The 20,403-nt window shown below is 47.6% G+C and overlaps 1 protein-coding gene across 2 annotated transcripts in view; it reads left to right on the top strand.

The window, feature by feature from the left end:
* The window catches only part of LOC114887004 (neurotrimin-like), a 926,389-nt gene that overhangs the window by 191,253 nt on the left and 714,733 nt on the right, over positions 1-20,403 (top strand). The window lies entirely within an intron of this gene.

Genomic DNA, 20,403 nt, shown 5'->3' with positions numbered 1-20,403 from the left:
GTGACAAATTTCGGGTGCCACTAATGTTCATGTAGAGCATGTTTCTCTTTCCCTTTGGATGGATGACTGTGAGCTCAATGAAAGGCTTCTCAGAGATGGCTCCCTGAATAGAAATGCACAGGAGACAAACAAAGCCCGCTGCTCAGACATCCCCACCAAGGCTCGGGACTTTAAAAAGCCCCTGTCGCCCTAGAAATGAGGCTATTAAGGTGTGACATGATTCTCACTTTCAGGCAGAAACTTTTTAAACTGCTATAGAGCCCAATCAAGAGGAGATGAAAACTTCAGTGTTTCAAGATATCTAACTCTTGTGTTGATGAAGGAGGACATGCCGGGATGCAGGCGGAATGGGAAGCAGGCTCCCGGCCCCTTGTCAGCCACATGATGGAGAGCCTGCAGACTCACTGTCACCTGTGTCTACCCTCTTGTCATCTCCCCTCGGTCTCCCAACCAACAGGAGGGACGGAGAGAGGGGGCTCGGACCCAGCAAAGACATCAGACCACCCCATCTTTGCACCCCTCTACCTCCCGGGGGCCAGGGGATCCTCAACACAACGTGGCAGCAACCAGCCTGGTGACCCGCTGGGACAGGGCTGCAGAACTCGCCCTGATTCCAACCTTCCGGCTGGGGCGCAAGTGCTTTTTCATCGTTCTTAAAAATTAAACTTGACCCACGGGAGTGACTTTGGAACCAGGAAAGTTGGGGTTGACCTCCCATCTCTGTAATTGACCGCTGTATCCCTCAGTTTGCTCATTTGCAAGATGCCCGCCTTTTGAAACCGAAGAGAAGAACAGATGAAATGTGTTTCATAAAGTGTCTCGCTGTAGAAAGCCAGTATAAATTAGCCTGGGTGGTGTTTTCAAATGGTAAGAAAACAAAGGCAAGGACTCCCAGCCAGTGGGTTAGGGCTCAATTCAATTGACGGTAACTTCAGTTTCCTCCAATTGTGGACTTGAGACAAGTTCTCCTCCTTCCCGAAGGCTTATGGGGGAGACTGATACCTCTCCCAGGCAGGCCCAGCTTGGCCAAGGTCCCTTCTTCCTAAATAGCTCCCTCTTCTAAGATTGCCAGGGAGAAGCTGAGAGGAAAATGAATGGGGATTATTTTAGCCAGCAGAAGCATCCTTTCCCAACAGCATTTTCCTGCCCACAAATCTCTCCTGAATCTGGGTAATACCCAATAGAATTACTTCAAAGAAAGGTTGGGGAACATTCGTCTTAAAGAATCAGAACCTGAAGACAGCTCCTCAGTCATCTCTGGGGGCTTGGTGATGAGAATGAGGGTTTTTTCTGAAGTGACAGAAGACTTTTCCACCTGGGAACACTCAAGCCCCCATGGGTTTCTCCTCTGAGCCCCCAGACATGGTCTGTCTGTTGGCGAGCAAGGAGGATTCGGGCTGACTTAGATGATAAAAACACGTGCCTTCTTCTTCTTTAACGCAACTTCCCTTATTCCCTGCAGTGGCTCCAGGACGGGTGTTAGGGCTGGATTTGGACTTGAGGGTGTGGGAGCTGGAAGTCCAGTGTGTGTGCCTGGGTTTTGCAGAGGTTCTGTAAAGTGCTTGGAGAGACAGACCTAGATCAGCCTTTTAAAAACCACATGACCTTGAAAAGACAACTTTATTCTTTGTAGTTGCGGGTGAGCCGTTCAGTGGTGGCTGCAATTTAGAAAACAGTGTCACTGCACTCCCAACTCTATTTGGTGAAATAGGACCCAAAAGCAACCCCAAGCCACACCATACTTTTAACGCCCCTCATGTCCAAGACTCCCTTTAAATTCTTCCACATCCTAGGGAAAAAAAGGATATTCATATTCTCTCTATTTTGCATAACCTGAGACCTGGATAGCGGTGATGTGTTTTGTCCAAGGTTTCTCCATGTGACGGGGGAACTTCAGTCCCCACTGGGCCTCACTGACAGAGCCACAAAATGCAAACCAGAGCCTGTCTGTCGGTGTGTATGTGAGTGTGTGTGTGCAAACAGGTGCACATTTATACTCACTTCGTGATGCTAGGATCCCTTCTTTCGATGCTGATGGATGCCAGTCAAGGTGAAGGAGACCAGCAGATCTGAAGGAAGAGGAGTGACCTGGACTTGGTCAGAGGAGCAATATGATCTGTCTGAGAAGGTCTTCTTCTTCCCCCAGATGTGCACTAGGAGCGGACCCCCCATCACTCAGCCCTGGTCTCACACAGAGAGGGGGCTCTCTCCTCTCCTAGAGCTGCCTCTGGGGGGTGGAGCCGGGATGGGCCACGGGGCTATTTGAAAAGCAGCGGGCCTCTCCTGGGCTTTGCCCCTCCCCAAAGAGGCCCCTGCCGGGCCGGTGGTCTGTGTTCTCTCAGGCTTGGAGGACACCTTAGATGGCATCTGTTTCAACCTCTACTTAGTGCAAGAACACCATATTCAGCAGGGTTTCCCAAATCTCCAAAACATCAGTCCCTTTGGACGGCTTTTTAAACAAAACAGGGAGAAGGCTGTGTGGTTCACCAGCTTATGGAACTGTTGGACACCCGTCTTCCTCTGAAAGATTCACAGTGAAGTTTGGCTGATCAAGGCTCTGAGAAGGTCTGCAACCAGGAATGCATGGTTAAATTACAGTGAGACTAACAGAATTTTATACAGGCACGGTTTAAACAGCTTCAGAGACGTGAAGTCCACTATTACAGTAAAATTTGCTCCTAAAGTGCTGTTATAGTATGTGTCTTGAGAGTAGAGACATTTTATCTTCTCTTCCAGTCGAGATGTTTCTTTAACACGAGAACTATATATCATATTATTTATTTCATAGTACAGAACACACAGAGAGGCTCAATACTGCTCTTTCTAACAGGACACATAAGAAAATTGAAACAATACTTTCTAACTGAATACTATACTTAATGGAATAACCTTGGTTCATTGTCAGGTCACTAGAACTTTTAGAGTTCAGAGAGTTGACTTGGAACCTGCCTCTCTGTCACTCCCAGCCTGTTCCTCCTGCTTTTCTTCCATTCCTTCCTATGTTTTAGCTGAGTATCTTCAAGAAAACCATTTAATATGACCCAGCAATCCCACTCCTGGACATATACCCAGAGAAAACCATAATTCAAAAAGACACATGCACCCCAATGTTCATTGCAGCTCTATTTACAATAGTCAGGTCATGGAAGCAACCTAAATGCCCATCAACAAATGAATGGATAAAGAAGATGTGCTACATGTATACAATGGAATATTACTCAGCCATAAAAAAGAATGAAATTGGGTCATTTGTAGCGAGGTGGCATATTAATGCATATATGTGGAATCTAGAAAAACAGTACAGATGAACTGGTTTGCAAGGCAGAAATAGAGACACATATGTAGAGAACAAATGTATGGACACCAAGGAGGGAAAGCGGGGTCGGGGGGTGGTGGTGGTGGGATGAATTAGGAGATTGGGATGGACATATATACACTAATATGTATAAAGTGGATAACTAATAAGAACCTGCTGTATAAAAATGAATAAATTAAATTAAATTTTAAAAAAAGAAAGCCATTTAATGGGGTTCAAAAGCAATCACTGGGCAGTGGTATGGGCAGTGAGGGCTCAACCTCCCCCAATTCTGAAAGAGTCCACGGTGCAGGGGATCTACACAGACCACCCCTCGGATCCCGTTTCCTCTTACTGACTAATATCCTGTCTCTGGTACCTTCATGCTTTTGCTCCCCGGGTGCTCTGTGGATTCCAGCCAAATTATCTCAAGGGGCAAATATACTCCAAAAGGAGGAAAAGTGCAAAGCATCTTACATTACCGGTGTTAAAATTTCCTTTCGTTCCTTGTCTGCTGTGATTCAGGACCGTTCTCTTCCTTTGTGCTCAATAAGCAATAGAAATATATATGTCGGCAGAAAGCCAGCCTCTGACACGGTGTCTAGAAAGACGGGCTGGAAGGAGGGAGTCCTTGTGATTTGTACTCCCTTCTGCACTCTGCTTCTGCCAATGATGGGGGAGGGAGCCGGCCCCAGACCATAAATAACAGCTACACCCCTGAAATGCCCCTTCTTCCAAGTACGATTCTGTTCGTATCGCCTACGGATTCTACAGGCCTGCATCCTTTCAGCTCTTCTCCAGCACAGTTGGAACAAGACGAGAGGAAACAGCAGGACGTGGCTCTTTGAGGGTCTTCTTTCAAAAGAACCAGGATCAGTCTGGAGCTAAATGTGTTGACGATAAAGCCTGCCTTAGTCTCCTCTTCCCTCCCGGTAGGTCTGGAGGTGGTCCAGACCTACCTCCACCCATCCTCTGAGCTTTTGCCCTCTTCTCCACCTCTAAGCCTGTCAAAGCTCACCTGACTGGCTGCCCCTCGCTTTCCGTGTCCTACTCTCAACTGGACACGTCGAGAGGCTCCGCTTCTCACCAAACTTTTAATGACTGATGGAAACTGCTCCCATTTAAACATAAGCCAGTGCCTCACTCAACAGAAAACAGTAATGTCTAATATTAAATTCACCTAGGAGAGCTCGTGGGGACAGACACAGCTTCCCAGACCCCTCAGAGAACGGCCAGTGAGCAGCTGCCTGTGTCGTTTGAAAAGAGGATGAGCCCTGATTAAACAACGATAGCATGACTGCTGACAGCAGGGTCTCTGGACTCAGGTGATGTGGACTTGAATCTCAGTTCTGCCATTTCTTTCTCTGTGACCCTGGGAAGCTTCTTCATCTGCAAAACTGGGCATCGTACCATCACCCACAGTATGGCTATTGTGAGATTAAATGAGATAATCTTTGTAAACACTTAACACAGTGCCTAGCTCACAGTAAACACTCAAAACTATTAGCTCTTGATTTGCTGCTCATGCTATGAGCCCGTGAGATACAAAGGCAAATTTCAAGGACTTTGGGATCAAGCAAACCTGAGTTTGAATTTCGACTCTGATTACTGGCTGTGTGATTATAAACCACTTGTCTAACCTCATTTTAGCATCACCTTCCTCCTCTTTGGTAAACAGGAATAATCGTGTCTCCCTCACTAGGATTGTTGCAAAGCTTGAAGAAGTCATGTGTTTGAAAATACTTTGTAGCTAGGAGGCATTCAATATATGTTTGGGGATGGGGAAAACATCCTCTGAGCAGATCGCCGGGAAAAAATGACAAGGATTCTTTCGGGCATTTCAGTGTGTGCATTTCAATAAAGGACTCGCTCCGTCGCTCTGTCCTAAGGCTATCTGTCAACTCCTACAGCACTTCTGTGAGGCATAGAGCAAACACAGATAATAGTGCCTCGATTTTATTAGCAAAGTTATTGTCCTAAGCACCAGTCAATATAGCGCAATCAAGTACAACTTTAGACAGAGAGATCACTTTCTTCCTTTAAAGTAGTAGTTTTCAAAGTGGGTATTTTGCATCTCACTTTTTCAAGAAGGATCTATAATAGAACATCACTAAAGCATACAGACTAGTAGAGCTGCTCTGAAAGCAGGGCTGGTTGGTGCCTGCTCCATTTCCCCCGCAAGGCCCTGCAGTAGCCTCTGAACTCCTCTAAGGAAATCTAGGACTCCACGACAGTTCAGAACCCAATGTGCTGAAGGCATAGAATTTTCTTTAGACTCTTACAACGCACAGTGTGCATTAATAGTGATTTCCTACTGTCTTAGATATATTAATATTAGGTCACATCAGGCAACCCTCATTTCCGACTTTGACAGTGTTTTGTGGGGAAATGCAGTAGGCGTGGTGAATCAGTATTTCAGGAATGCATTTTACAAGGCTCTTGTAATAGCTTTGTTGGAATGATGAAGAAATTTAGGCTGAATACTACTAGTAAAATTAGGTGTGTTAGTGAGTGGGTGAACACCTATAGCCAACAGGTCCCGAACAAGTAACTGATCAATGTCAGGCGTGGGTTGCAAGAGACACAGGCTGTGTCCTGTATCATTAAATGTTTCCATCAGCAACTTGGATGAAGACATAGAGATGACACTTATCAAATTTGTGGATGACATGATTTGGAGCCAAAGCAAATGTATCAGGTGATGGCATCCAGATAGATCTTGTCAGGCTGGAGGAATGGGCCAAATCTAAGATGATGAAATTTAACATGGGAAAAAAAATGCCATATCTTATAACTTGGTTGAAAAAGTAAATTATTCAAATATAGATTTTTGTCAAATCTTCTATTAGATTCAGGCATGGTCTAGCTAACTGCAGTAACTTCCCCAGGGTACGGGCTCTTTGGGAGGGTCCTTCGGGTAGACCTAAGCACTGGATGATCCATTGGGAGAAAGGCCAGTGCATCAGGGACAGTGTGGGTTGTAAAGAGAGTGGCTGCAGGAGAGGGTGGTGGGTCAGAACTGGCAACCATTCCAGGCTGAGATCCAGGTACAGAAAAGAATATATTCCGCATGAACCCACAGTGTAGGGTCTCAAGGGCCCAGGCTCTAGACCCAAACTCTGCAGGATTAAATACTGGCTTTGCTACCTATCGGCTGCATACCGTAGGCAAGTTACTGGGTTGGCCAAAAATTTCGTTTGGGTTTTCCATAAGATGTTGTGGAAAAACCCGAATGAACTTTTTGACCAACCAAATACTTAAATCCTCTGTGCCTCAATGTCTGCCTCTATACAATGGGGATATATTTGTAGCTGCCTACCTTGTAGGGTTCTTGTGAGATCCGGTTCAGGAATGCACACGGATCATTTATTATTTTGACTCCTCTTTACTAGGTGCACGGCTTGGTTGAAGGAGGAAGGGTAAGACACGTGATGTCTTTGGAGGAAGGGTCGGTCCATCAAAGCAGAGCGCCCTGTGCTAAAGATCCCAAGGCCTGGAAGCTTCCCTAGACAGTCACAGGGAGCCAGTAACCAGAACTGCATAACTAGGAGCAAACTGGGCTTGGGAACTAAAATGGAATTCAAGCAATCGAAATAAATGCAACGTCCAAGTCAAGCTAGCAATGGATGGAGAGCCTGAGGTATTGGGCTAATACACTTTAAATCTCCTGTGTTTGATCGTAGAGACAAAATCAGGGTGGAAGCTGTCATGGACCCTGCTCTCAGGAACAAGGGGGCCCACAGGCAAATAGGTTGAAATTAGGAAGAGGCCAATAGATGGAAGAGTCTGGTGTTAGCAGGGTGGAAAAGGAAGAGGTCTTCTGCTTGTTAGTTTCCTACAAGTTACGGGAGTGCAGCACCTTCCCCTTTTTATATTCTATAGAACAAAACATTCCCGAGCACTGCATTACTATAAGCCAGTCCGACAATACCCCGAGTGCCTTGCTGACCATCGCACCACAGCTAAAGGTTTGCAATGGCACACGCTGGCCAGGATGCTAAAGCAACGGGAGCACATGGTGTGTGAACAGAAAGCAATAGGGCTTGCACCGTCCACTGGGGGAACAAAGCCATGTCCACACACGAACGTGAGACCTCTTCAAATATTTTCAGGGCTGTCTTGTGAAAGAAGAGTGGCCAATCCTTGCTCAGTATGCTGCTAAGGACCAGAGGATGGGTGCTCCAGGGAAAGAACTTTAATTCTGAAATTCATTGTCAGTGAAATGCCAAAAAGGGAGCCTCTTCCTGGAAAAGGGCATCGTTCCCACAGGCAGAGCCGAGATGCCCAGGGCATTTCAGCATTGCTTTAAGAGGTGGGCTAGACGGGGGTCTTTAAAATCTTTTTCCAAACGTAGTACTCTATATTTTTATGGCAACTACAAGGAGACAGCTGCGTAAATCCCAGGATTTTGTCTGTAGTGCCAAGGCAGCAGTGCCATATTTGGGATGGCGGTGCTGGGCTGCATCTCTCCCTGCTGTCTGTTCAGTTCTTATTAACCGAGCTGTAGTTCAAGGCCTAGCCAAGAGGTGGAGCCGCTCTGTAAGGCGCCCCGGGACCCCACCAGGAGGGCCTCGGGATGAAGCGAACTCTGGGGCTCCCGTGCATTGGCAGCCATAAAGGAGCCTGAGAGCTAACCAGCCACCATCTGTCTTCATTTTGCTAACCCCCTCTGTTGGATGCCACAGGCAGCTCACTTCCTATATTTATAAACATCCCCCAATCAGTCATTTCTCTGCTGCTGTCACATACTTGTGGCGTGAATGCTGGCAGCTTTATCACAGACTGGACTTCATTTCAGGCATAACTCTCCTGTACTGTGGTTCTGAGGTCTTTAGGGCCACATTACGCTATATGCCTGAGTTGTGATTACACATCAACACTGTGAGGCCCCAGACCGTGATCTGGCCCACGCCCACCCACCTGCCACCCCTGCCCTCCACAGACAGCTAGGGCTCAGGCTATAGACACAGGCAAATCGAGATTTATGAGAAAGAGAGCGAACAAAGGTCCAGGCACTCTCACGTGGACTCAGGGAGGCCAGAGCTGCGCCGTAGGGCTGAGAATCACAGGCCTGTCTCCTTTGGCCAAGTGACCTGCCAGAGGGAGAGAGTTAATGGAGGGGAAAGAGAGGTGAGGGGGAGAAGTCTGTATTTGAATGGGCCTTTCTCAGGACCCCCCAGATCTCAAGGCTGACAAAGGGGCAATAGATTTTCTTTATCTTGTGTCTGAAATCAGGGACCTAAGTAAGCATTTCTTTTTACCCCCTGCATCAGTCTTGCCACATTCGTAAGATTGCTTTTCTTACAGCAATGGGGAAAAAAAAAATTGTTTTTGGTCCCATTGCATTTGGGTTCTTGAGGGTCCTATGAATGAACCCTTGGAACCATAGTCACACAGGAAGGAGCCACAAGTCCCTCTCCTGGAAGACACGGTGGCCGTCAAAAATTAGAAATAAAGTTATACCTGTCTGCGGATAAACAAAAATAAAAGGGCAGGGCGGGCAATAACACTTTAGAGAATTGTAGGATCCTGAGTTATGGCTAGAAGCATGTAGAATATTGGGGATGTCACATGCATATTCAAAGAAAATGTTTCTTTTTCATTCTGGAAAAACCCAGCCTTTCAGTCTTCTCGGCCATGCTGTCTTCTTTCTGCTCACAGAACCACAGACGCCTGCTTTTCCTTCCCCTTGTTTCTGGTTCTGGGGCTTTTCCCAGGCCTCCTTGGGTCTCCACCCGCCCGGGCTGCTCAGGGCTCCATCACCCTGCGGGTCTGTGGCCTCTTTACTCTGTCCTTCCACCTCTCTCTCCCACTTTATCCCAAAATGTAGGCACTATTCTTTTCCTTCTTCTCCAAAGAGGTGAGACCACATGATGGTAGCCCAGGGGAGTTACGTCGGGAAAGAGAAGTCTAATTTGATACCTGACATCACACTTATGACACCTGTCACTCCGGCTTTGCCCTGATATCTTCCCTCTTCTGGAGCCCTGGTCTTCTCTGAATTCCAGGGCCCAACCTCTCCCTTTTCAAGGGAGACAATGAGCTACCTTTGCCATCTTAACTGCCCAGAGTGTTGCCCTGCCCACAAAGAACACAGGATGTTATTGATGTTATTATGTAGAACCTTTCCACCCTGGTGTGCTCAAAGTCTCCTTCTAGACGGGGCTCCAACCCTTAACTCTGCAAATCAAAAAGTCTGTTAAACAACCTAACTCCCAACCTCCACACGCCCCCAAAAGCCAGCTTTACTCAGCATATGAATTCTGCGCTTCCTTCACCCCCAGAATGCAAGAGCGCTGCTGCTTTAAAAGTTACGCCCTTTGGAGGGGTTTCCTGTACTAGCAAAATCTGTTGTAAACGAACATCAAGAATTGCCTTGAGGGGGAAAACAGGGCCTGGAATCTACACCAACTGGCACCACCCAGCTTATGAGAAACTTGCAGAAAAAAAGGAGCCCAGCTCTGCTGCCTGTCAGCCATGGGCCCAACCGTATGGAAATGAATCCTTGTCTTTTTTTAGACCCATAGCAGTATCTTCACTTCTAAATTTAAGTGATACACTGCTAAAGTTAACTTAGCCGTTAAGCTATGCTTCAGAGTTAAGCTGCCTGCATTTTAAATCTGAGCTTCACCACTTACTAGTTTTGTTTTTGTTTTGTTTTGACTCTGGACGAGCCTCCATTTTCTCATCTGAAAAAGGGAATCACAGTTGCCCCAGAGTTGATGGGAGGAAGCCTCCATGAACATCCTCAAAGCACTTGGGCCAGCCCTCGGTACGAGTTAACACTCAGTAATTTATACACTGACATTATTCATCATAACCAACGTCACATCCCCCCGGCCAGTACTTTTCTGTTGGGCAAACACCTCAAAAATCCCAAAGCGGGCTCTTCTCAGATGTCTCCCGCTTAGGGGTGGTGCCCTTGCACCAGAACTGGGCCCCTGTGCGTCCCGCTACCTGAGCTCTGCCTGCGAAGCTGCCCCCTGTCCCGTCTGGGAATCACGGCCACACTCATCTCGGCTTCTAAAGAAACCCAACGGAAGGCGTTTCCTTTGGGACAACGGCTCCGCATGCCACTCTGCTGTTACCTGTTCCCCTCCGGTGTGGGCCCGTCTTTCCTGCTCACGTTGTTTACCCCAAACACATTATAACCTATTTCCACGGTGTGTGGGAGGATGCTCTTCAAGTCCTCAGTTCCAGTAGAACCAATTATGTTCTCTGGTTTTCCGACTGGATTCAGATCCCTACACTCAATCCTGCTGGCCCTCCGAGAGTAGAGAAGATGGTCTCTCAGCGCCTTGAAGCCTTGAATTTAACTCCGTTCAGAGAAATTTGAAACCTCCTAACAGCCCCTCCTCCCCCTGACCACCCTCGCACACCATACATGCTTTCCATCATTTAATTCTTCAGCCCTTGTGGCAAATAGATATTCAAATATTCAATCTGCCTCAGGTATCTTCTTCATAAAAAATTAAGGGAAAACGTCTGTGTTAACAACATTTTAACATGAGATAATAAACAAACTGCAGTAATTGGATAGTTTTCTTCTGAAGGTCATATGCCTCCGCAAAAATCACCCTGGCAAATGTGCAATTTGCAAGAGTAATCACACCTTACATTCAGATACTGTGCTTCTTCGTGTTCAAGGAACATTCTTTAAATGTTAATTAGTTACTCCACCAAATATCCTAGGAGGTGTGGATTAGTATCTGCTTAATGCAGATGGAGATTCAAAGAGAGAGCAAGGCTGAGCTGGCCTCACATCACAGTAATTCTGAGGCAGGAAGTTTTAGCTAAATCCTCATGAATGGACCAGAAATAAGTCACAAGTGGGGCTGAGAGATCAAAGGTTATTTATCCTAAATTTCTTAGAGATTTATTCTATTCTTTGATTTGCATGAACCCCCTGAGAAACACTTTCATCTCCCCCCTTTAAATCAGAAATTCACTTATGCCAAGTCTCCAGTTAAAAGATGTTACAATCGGGGGCTTCCCTGGTGGTGCGGTGGTTGAGAGTCCGCCTGCCGATGTAGGGGACGTGGGTTCGTGCCCCGGTCCGGGAGGATCCCACGTGCCGCGGAGCGGCTGGGCCCGTGAGCGGTGGCCGCTGAGCCTGCGCGTCCAGAGCCTGTGCTCCGTCCGCAACGGGAGAGGCCACAACAGTGAGAGGCCCGCGTACCGCAAAAAAAAAAAAAAAAGAGGTTACAATGGGGATCTCCTCCTGCCTAGTAAGATGGGGGCCACTTGGTTTTGAGGGCTGTTTCAGCCACGAGTGATTTTGCCTAATTGCCAAAAAGTGGAAGGAGGGGGGCTGCTGTGGGAGAACACAGAGGTCCACAGCATCTCCCGGATTGCTGCTACCCTACGACTAGGACAGCAAAAAGCCGAGATTTAACTGGCTGCAAACCCATTTTGCTGACATCCACCCTGAGTCGTGGGAGTGTCCCTAGGTCCCTGCTCTGTGCTTTTCTTGAGGACTTACGGTGTGCCCATCACATAAAACCACTTGCAACCGTCCCCAATAATTGCAGCCAGAAAAGTGAGCTGATCAGCCTCTCACTTTCATGGCCGGCTACTAACCCAGCCGGCATTTTCTAATAATACTTTGCCTTTATATCCCAAGATCGCAGAGCAATTTACGAAGATTAATTAGAAGCGCCTCCGAACTCATCCTTGGTGGACGCATGGGCGGGGGCCACGAGAGGGGAGTTAAATCAGCCTCCCCCGAGAGTGGGAAGTGAGGATTCTAAGTGAGGGCTTGTCTGGTTGAAGCCAGGACTTTATCTGAGAATAAAACCCTGTGTCCCATTAGTAGGCAAGAGAGAAACAACGTGTCATCTGATATTCCAAAAGGATTCAATTGGAAGGAAGGAAGGAGGCTGTGTGTGTTTATTTTTTATTTGAAAAATGATGTAAATACCCAAATTTGTTACAGCCCCCCCCCTCCTGGGGTCCTGGCAAGATGCCCAAGATATCTGTAATCTTGCGAGATGACAGTTTGCATCTCGCAGGCTGGGTCATTTCGCTTCCTGCTCTTCCCTGCCCCGGAGCTTGCAGTCCCTGCTTCCCTGGGAGGTCAAGGGCATGGCTGGTGTAAATGTGACCCTTTGATGTATGTCAGAAGGGGGCTGCCGGTTCAGGGCTCCCTCCCACCCCGCTTCCAGTGCACCACTGGGCCTGGCAGCGAGAGGATCAGCTCGGCAGAGAATAGGGGATGATGGCAGAGAAAGGAGGCGATCAGGCCATTGAGGAAGCGCAGCTGTGGAGGGGCCTAGGGGAGGGGTGGGAGGGTCTGCGGTGACGTCCTGTTTTGTTCTTGCAACCAAGGCACAAATTAAGGCAAAATTAGAGGCTTTCTTTGGGCGATTGGACGGATGGGAGGAGGAGGAAGACGGGGAAGCAGAGCTTTTAAGGACAGCAATTTGAGAACATCTGAGACAAATCTGCGCTTGATTCTTTTTTTTGGTGGATTAGTTAGTGACTTTCTTTTTGGATTCCGGAGGGGTTTTTCTCCCCTTCCTTTCCCTTTTTGCACCATGCACATGTAAATGTGATTGAGAATTCTTTCGTCAGATCTGCTGCCTTGGCAGCCTTCCTCCCAGCTGGCCTGGCTGGGGGAACCCATGCTGGTGGCTGACTGCCATTGACAAGTTCTCGCAGGCTTCGTGGGAGGAAGTTTGCCTCGGAGACACTGCCAGACCCTAGTCTGGGCTTTGGTGCCTGGAGGGAAGGAGGGCAGAGGGGACCCCCCCCCCAGCAGGACTGGACCCCTCTCTGCCCACGAATGGAGGGTGCCAAGGCCACCACCGCCATCTCACCTTGGTCCACTCAGCAGACAGTGACTAGCGCAGACCGTTCCTCTCCATCATGAGAGCACCATCTCTGCAGAATCCCTGGTGCCCAGAGTCCATCTTGAAAGGCCATGTAAGCCATACCCCCTTCCTTCCTCTGTTTCTAACCAGGGCATTTCATCAAAACGCCAAGATATACGAGGTGTGAAAACATTGCCCACCTCAATGGCTGCAGTTTATGGCCAAGCCAGTCTTTCGCTTCTCTGTTTCCATACATTCTCCTTTTTGTCCCCTCCTTTCCCCACCCTGGCTTCAGGCCATAGTCATTTGTTAGTGTTTTTTCTTACCTTCTTTCCTTTCTTCTCCCCACTGAGGCAAATTCTCCCCAGTTTACCAGGACCTAACTCAAGGCTCACATCCTCCACAAAGTTTTCCCTGGTAACAAAAAGGGATCATGTGTATATACTGTTGAGCCCAGAGGCTGGCTCATAGCACCCACTCTCTCCAAGGTCAATGGAACTGCATCCCATCGTGGTAATCTCTGGTGTGCGTTGGGGGGTGGTGAGCATTAGCTTTGTCTTCTTAAACAACATGTTAGTTCTTCCTTCTTTATCTCAGGGACATAAGACTACAGGTGTGCAAGTCTCTCCAGAGGTCCCCTTTTGTGTAGAAGGTTTGGCAGTCAGCCACTGAGATGGCCCCCGAGAGAGTCACATCCTGGTATTTGTGGTCTGTGTGACCCTCCCCCCCCGAGAGTGGTCTCTACTTACCAACAGGATGCTGAAGAATAGAATATGGCAGAAGTGATGCGGTGTCACTTCCAAGATTAAGTTATAGAAAGACTAGGACTTTCGTCTTGGGCAAGCTCTCTCACTCTTAGATGGCCCTCCCAAGTCCAACAGGGATGGAGAGAACACAACACCGTAGTTGTCAGTATTAAAGAAGAGATGCCCAGGGATCCCAACAAGTTCAGGGTTAGTAAAATAAGTGAGATAGAGGAAAACCAAATCACTATCTTTAGGAAACTGGTAAGAGTGACCCAACATTGAAGATGACGTAAGACAAGGACTCAGATGGCAACCTTTATGGGACGCGTGCGACGTGCCAGGCACTATGCTGGACAACGATCCTCATGTCACCGCATGGCATGGTCACTAAAAGGACCCTCATTTCACAGACGAAGAAACCGAGGCATAGAGAGATTACTGTTAATCCCAAGCCACAGTTAGGAAATAGAAGGACCAGGATGCAAATCCAAGACAGCCTGAATCAAAAATCCGTCCTATTAGCCAATGCACTAAACTTTCTTGGTGATACAGTTTGAGGCAGTGGTACTAGAAAGCCAAGGCTCTGAAGCAGTTTGAAGTGACAAATAGGAATATTTATCTTCCGGTGTCTTCTCTAGGTGGTGGACCCAGGTCGTGCAGGGACAAAAAACCCAAATGCAGCTAGAGGGATCTCACATCTCGGCAACCTGACTCCACCTAGAGTAAGAGCAGACCGTCAAAAGGAATCCAAAGGTTAGGGGTAGATGTTCTTCCCTGGTAGAATTTTACCAGGCATCCAACACTTTGTATCTGTCATGGGCAAGGGCATATAAGACAAGGTTCTGACCCTGTTTAGGAAGACAACCCTTACACATCGGTAACTCAGGGTGATGTGTCATCGTGGCTAAATTGGGTGAAAATATTAACCCCATTGGGACCGGTTGGGAGAGACAGCCCACTGTGAGCTGTGATTGGAATTTTGAGCAGGAGATCTTACTGAGAGAGCCAGAGAGAAGGAGAACCGGTGTCAACGCAAGAGCGGGGTCGGGGAGAAGGCCGCGCCTGCTCCAAGTTGGGGTGCCTGGGGGGCAGAGGCTGGTCTCTGTCCCGCAGGCCCAGGAGCTGACAGGTGAGATGACGAAAGCAGTAGTGAAGGGAGGTTAGGAAAGCCGAGTTGTACAGGGAGCCACGTGGTGACCCCGAGAAGGAGATCTAGGCTCTCGGTACAGGGAGGACACAGGCTGGGGTGCGGGGGATCCTGTTCCCAGCGACCCCTCTGCGAGACCCAGAGGGCGAGGCGGGCAGGGCTTCCTCTTCAGGACACACATTTCACCGGGAAGCAAGGGGGCCTGTGCTCACCGCGAAGCACCTCCACCACCAGCGGCCAGGATGGTCCACAACCTGCTCGCCTGGCTCAGGGGGTGACGGGGCGCTGCTCAGGCCAGCTCCACACACATGGGAGTACCTCGGCCTCTCCTTCCACCACAACGGCCCGCCAGGCAGCCACAGCCATTCTCTCCTCCCCGGGTGTCCAGTCCCAGGTCACCACAGTTAGCTCAGAGGCTGTGATCAGGACACACACCTGCAGGGAGGCACCGCCCCTTCCTCAGCACACACCACACACCAGAGACACACTTCACACACACAGCATACACCCCTCACACACATACATCCCTGATACCTCGCACACACACCACAGACACACACACACCACATGCATGCACACCCCTCTCACACACAACTCTTTTTTTTTTTGCATTTTATTTTATTTATTTTTTAAACAACAGGTTCTCATTAGTTGTCTGCTTTATACATATTAGTGTATATATGTCAGTCCCAATCTCCCAATTCATCACACCACCACCCACCTCGCTTTCCCCCCTTGGTGTCCATACATTTGTTCTCTACATCTGTCTCTATTTCTGCCTTGCAAACAGTTTCTTCTGTACCATTTTTATAGATTCCACATATATGCGTTAATATACGATATTTGTTTTTCTCTTTCTGACTTACTTAACTCTGTATGACAGTCTCTAGATGCATCCACATCTCTACAAATGACCCAGTTTTGTTCCTTTTTATGGCTGAGTAATATTCCACTGTATATATGTACCACATCTTCTTTATCCATTCGTCTGTCGATGGGCATTTAGGTTGCTTCCATGACCTGGCTATTGTAAATGGTGCTGCAATGAACATTGGGGTGCACGTGTCTTTTTTTTTTTTTTTTTGTGGTACGCGGGCCTCTCACTGTTGTGGCCTCTCCCGTTGCGGAGCACAGGCTCCGGACGCACAGGCTCCGGATGCGCAGGCCCAGTGGCTGTGGCTCACAGGCCTAGCCGCTCCGCGGCATGTGGGATCTTCCCGGACCAGGGCACAAACCCATGTCCCCTGCATCGGCAGGCGGACTCTCAACCACTGTGCCACCAGGGAAGCCCTCTTTTTGAATTATGGTTTTCTCTGGGTATATGCCCAGTAGTGGGATTGCTGGATCATATGGTAATTCTATTTTTAGTTCTTTAAGGAACCTCCATACTGTTCTCCATAGTGGCTGTACCAATTCACATTCACACCAGCAGTGCAAGAGGGTTCCCTTTTCTCCACACCCTTCCCAGCATTTGTTGTTTGTAGATTTTTTGATGATGGCCGTTCTGACTGGTGTGAGGTGATACCTCAGTGTAGTTTTGATTTGCATTTCTCTAATGATTAGTGATGTTGAGAAGCTTTTCATGTGCTTCTTGGCCATCTGTATGTCTTCTTTGGAGAAATGTCTATTTAGGTCTTCTATCCATTTGTTGGTTGGGTTGTTTGTTTTTTTAATGTTGAGCTGCATGGGCTCTTTATATATTTTGGAGATTAATCCTTTGTCCGTTGATTCATTTGCAAATATTTTCTCCCATTCTGAGGGTTTTCTTTTTGTCTTGTTTGTAGTTTCCTTTGCTTTGCAAAAGCTTTGAAGTTTCATTAGGTCCCATTTGTTTATTTTTGTTTTTATTTCCATTACTCTAGGAGGTGTATCAAAAAAGATCTTGCTGTGATTTATGTCAAAGAGTGTTCTGCCTATGTTTTCCTCTAAGAGTTTTACAGTGTCTGGCCTTACATTTAGGTCTCTAATCCATTTTGAGTTTATTTTTGTGTATGGTGTTAGGGAGTGTTCTAATTTCATTCTTTTACATGTACCCTCCAGTTTTCCCAGCACCACTTATTGAAGAGACTGTCTTTTCTCCATTGTGTATCCTTGCCTCCTTTGTCATAGATTAGTTGAGCATAAGTATGTGGGTTTATCTCTGGGCTTTCTATCCTGTTCCATTGAGCTATATTTTTGTTTTTGTGCCAGCACCATATTGTCTTGGTTACTGTAGCTTTGTAGTATAGCCTGAAGTCAGGGAGTCTGAGTCCTCCAGCTCCATTTTTTTCCCTCAAGACCACTTTGGCTGTTCAGGGTCTTTTGTGTCTCCATACAAATTTCAAGATTTTTTGTTCTAGTTCTGTAAAAAATGCTACTGGTAATTTGATAGGGATTGCATTGAATCTGTAGATTGCTTTGGGTAGTATAGTCATTTTCACAATATTGATTCTTCCAATCCAAGAGCATGGTATATCTCTCCATCTGTTTGTGTCATCTTTAATTTCTTTCAACAGCGTCTTATAGTTTTCTGCATACAGGTCTTTTGTCTCCCTAGGTTGGTTTATTCCTAGGTATTTTATTCTTTTTGTTGCAGTGGTAAATGGGAGTGTTTCCCTAAATTCTCTTTCAGATTTTTCATCATTAGTGTATAGGAATGCAAGAGATTTCTGTGCATTAATTTTGTATCCTGCAACTTTACCAGATTCATTGATTAGCTCTAGTAGTTTTCTGGTGGCTTCTTTAGGATTCTCTATATATAGTATCATGTCATCTGCAAACAGTGACAGTTTTACTTCTTCTTTTCCATCTTGGATGCCTTTTGTTTCTTTTTCTTCTCTGATTGCCGTGGCTAGGACTTCCACAGCTATGTTGAATAATAGTTCTGAGAGTGGACATCCTTGTCTTGTTCCTGATCTTAGAGGAAATGCTTTCAGTTTTTCACCATTGACAATGATGTTTGCTGTGGGTTTGTCATATATGGCCTTTATTATGTTGAGGTAGGTTCCCTCTATGCCCGCTTTCTGTAGAGTTTTTATCATAAATGGGTGTTGAATTTTGTCAAAAGCTTTTTCTGCATCTATTGAGATTATCATATGGTTTTATTCTTCAGTTTGTTAATATGGTGTATCACATTGATTGATTTGCATATATTGAAGAATCCTTGTATCCTGGGATAAATCCCACTTGATCATGGTGTATGATCCTTTTAATGTGTTGTTGGATTCCATTTGCTAGTATTTTGTTGAGGATTTTTGCATCTATATTCATCAGTGATATTGGTCTGTAATTTTCTTTTTTTGTAGTATCTTTGTCTGGTTTGGTATCAGGGTGATGGTGGCCTCATAGAATGAATTTGGGAGTGTTCCTTCCTTTGCAGTTTTTTGAAAGAGATTGAGAGGGATGGGTGTTAGCTTTTCTCTAAATGTTTGATAGAATTCACCTGTGAAGCCATCTGGTCCCGGACTTTTGTTTGTTGGAAGATTTTTAATCACAGTTTCAATTTCATTACTTGTGATTGGTCTGTTCATATTTTCTATTTCTTCCTGGTTCAGTCTTGGAAGGTCATACCTTTCTAAGAATTTGTGCATTTCTTCCAGGTTGTCCATTTTATTGGCATACAGTTGCTTGTAGTAGTCTCTTAGGATGCTTTGTATTTCTGCAGTGTCTGTTTTAACTTCTCCTTTTTCATTTCTATTCTATTGATTTGAGTCTTATCCCTCTTTTTCTTGGCGAGTCTTGCTGATGGTTTATCAATTTTGTTTAACTTCTCAAAGAACCAGCTTTTAGTTTCATTGATCTTTGGTATCGTTTCCTTCATTTCTTTTCTTCACACAGCACACACCCCTCACACACATGCACCCCTCATACCTGACACACACACCACAGACACACACCACATACACGCACACAACACATTCATGCACACCCCTCTCACACACAACTCGACGCTCTTCACACGCACAAACACATGTGGCCTCTCGACACCTGTGTCAGGTCACTGGCCGCACAGACCCATGTGGCAAAAAGAACCGTCGTTCTCTGTGCTCTTGCGGCAGGTGAACTTCACTCGGTCCAAGTCCTTCCAACTCCATCCCAACGACTATCAGCGGAGCACCAGCCGCCCTCCTGGTTCACAGCTGAGCCGATGGGGCCTGCAGAAGGGCTGGCGTCTCCAATGTCCCGGGGCCGCTGAGGGCCTGGAGCAGAGCCAGGGGTGCCCTGCCCAGCCAATGGCCTGGAGCCCCGGGGCCCAGGAGGGAAGGCCGGCAACCCCGTCCCCATGGAGGCCACCTTCTAAGAACACTGCCTGGGGCTGCAGCCCCAGGCCTCACACAGGTACACGTGCCGGGGATCACAGGGCGGCCTGGGGTGTGGGGGGTGGGGACGGCTGGCTCAGGAGGGAACGGGAGCCCCTCTCACAGCTGCCCCATCCCCTGCCTATGCACCCTGTGTCCCCCTGCTGCAGCGTCGGCCTGTGTTCCCTCTGGTGTCGCTAGGCTGGCGGCCTAGCCTTCATCCCCAGGAAGCAGCAGGTCACCGCTGTCCCTCCCCTGTGACTCACACAACCTTCCTCCCTCCGTGGGCACCGGGGACGCGTATGGCTCAGGGTTGGCAGTGCAGTTCCTCAGGACAGGGGCTTGTATTGGTCAAGTCAATGACGAGGCGAAGAAAACTAGGTTTCATTGAGCACCTGTGATGCACTCTCTTTAATTTAATACTTGATGAAACCAGAGGAGCAGCTTCGACTCTGGAGGACAAACTCCTGGGCTCTTGTAGAGCCTGCTGAGTGCCAGCGGTGGTCCTGGCCAAGTCCCTGCACCCCCAGCACTGGCTGAGAAGCCCTGGGCACATAACAACCCCCGAGACTCAGTTTTCCCGTCTGTAAAATGGGGTGATCACGTCTACCTCTTTCAAGGCAGCTGCTGCCTCCCCTTAATCTAATATTCACACAGCCTAGCCTGGGGTCTGGAGTCATAGATGCTCAATAATTACTGCTTTGGTAACAGGCTGATGCTTGAACGATTGTGGTACATTTGAAATAGCACATTTGAAATGCTTTACAAGGCTTGCTGTACAGTAGGGTTCTCCAAAAGCCAGTGTCTTTTGCCCTGTGGTGGTGGTGGGGTCACGCAACCAGAGGCTGAAGTTTCCTCTCTCCTGTTCACCTGCATAACACACGTGTGCGTGTGCGTGAGTGCACATACATACACACATACACCCACGTGCACAAGCACACACCCTCCCTCCTGTGTTCAAAGTTGCCCTCTTGGCACCCCCCACCCCAGCTTCCCCATCACGTCTTGCTCTGTGATCCTCCCGGTCTCCTCGCCAGCCCTCGACACCACAGTTCCCACGTGGCAGCCCCCAGGTCTTCTCTCCCTGCCCTGTCTCCCCACCATCCTGGGCTCGAGGCAGATGTGC

Source organism: Monodon monoceros, unplaced genomic scaffold (assembly GCF_005190385.1).
Source record: "Monodon monoceros isolate NGI ecotype Baffin Bay Population unplaced genomic scaffold, NGI_Narwhal_1 Super_Scaffold_7, whole genome shotgun sequence".
NCBI lineage: Eukaryota > Metazoa > Chordata > Mammalia > Artiodactyla > Monodontidae > Monodon > Monodon monoceros.
Note: the sequence above shows the minus strand (reverse complement) of the source record. Positions and strands in the feature narration are given on the sequence as shown.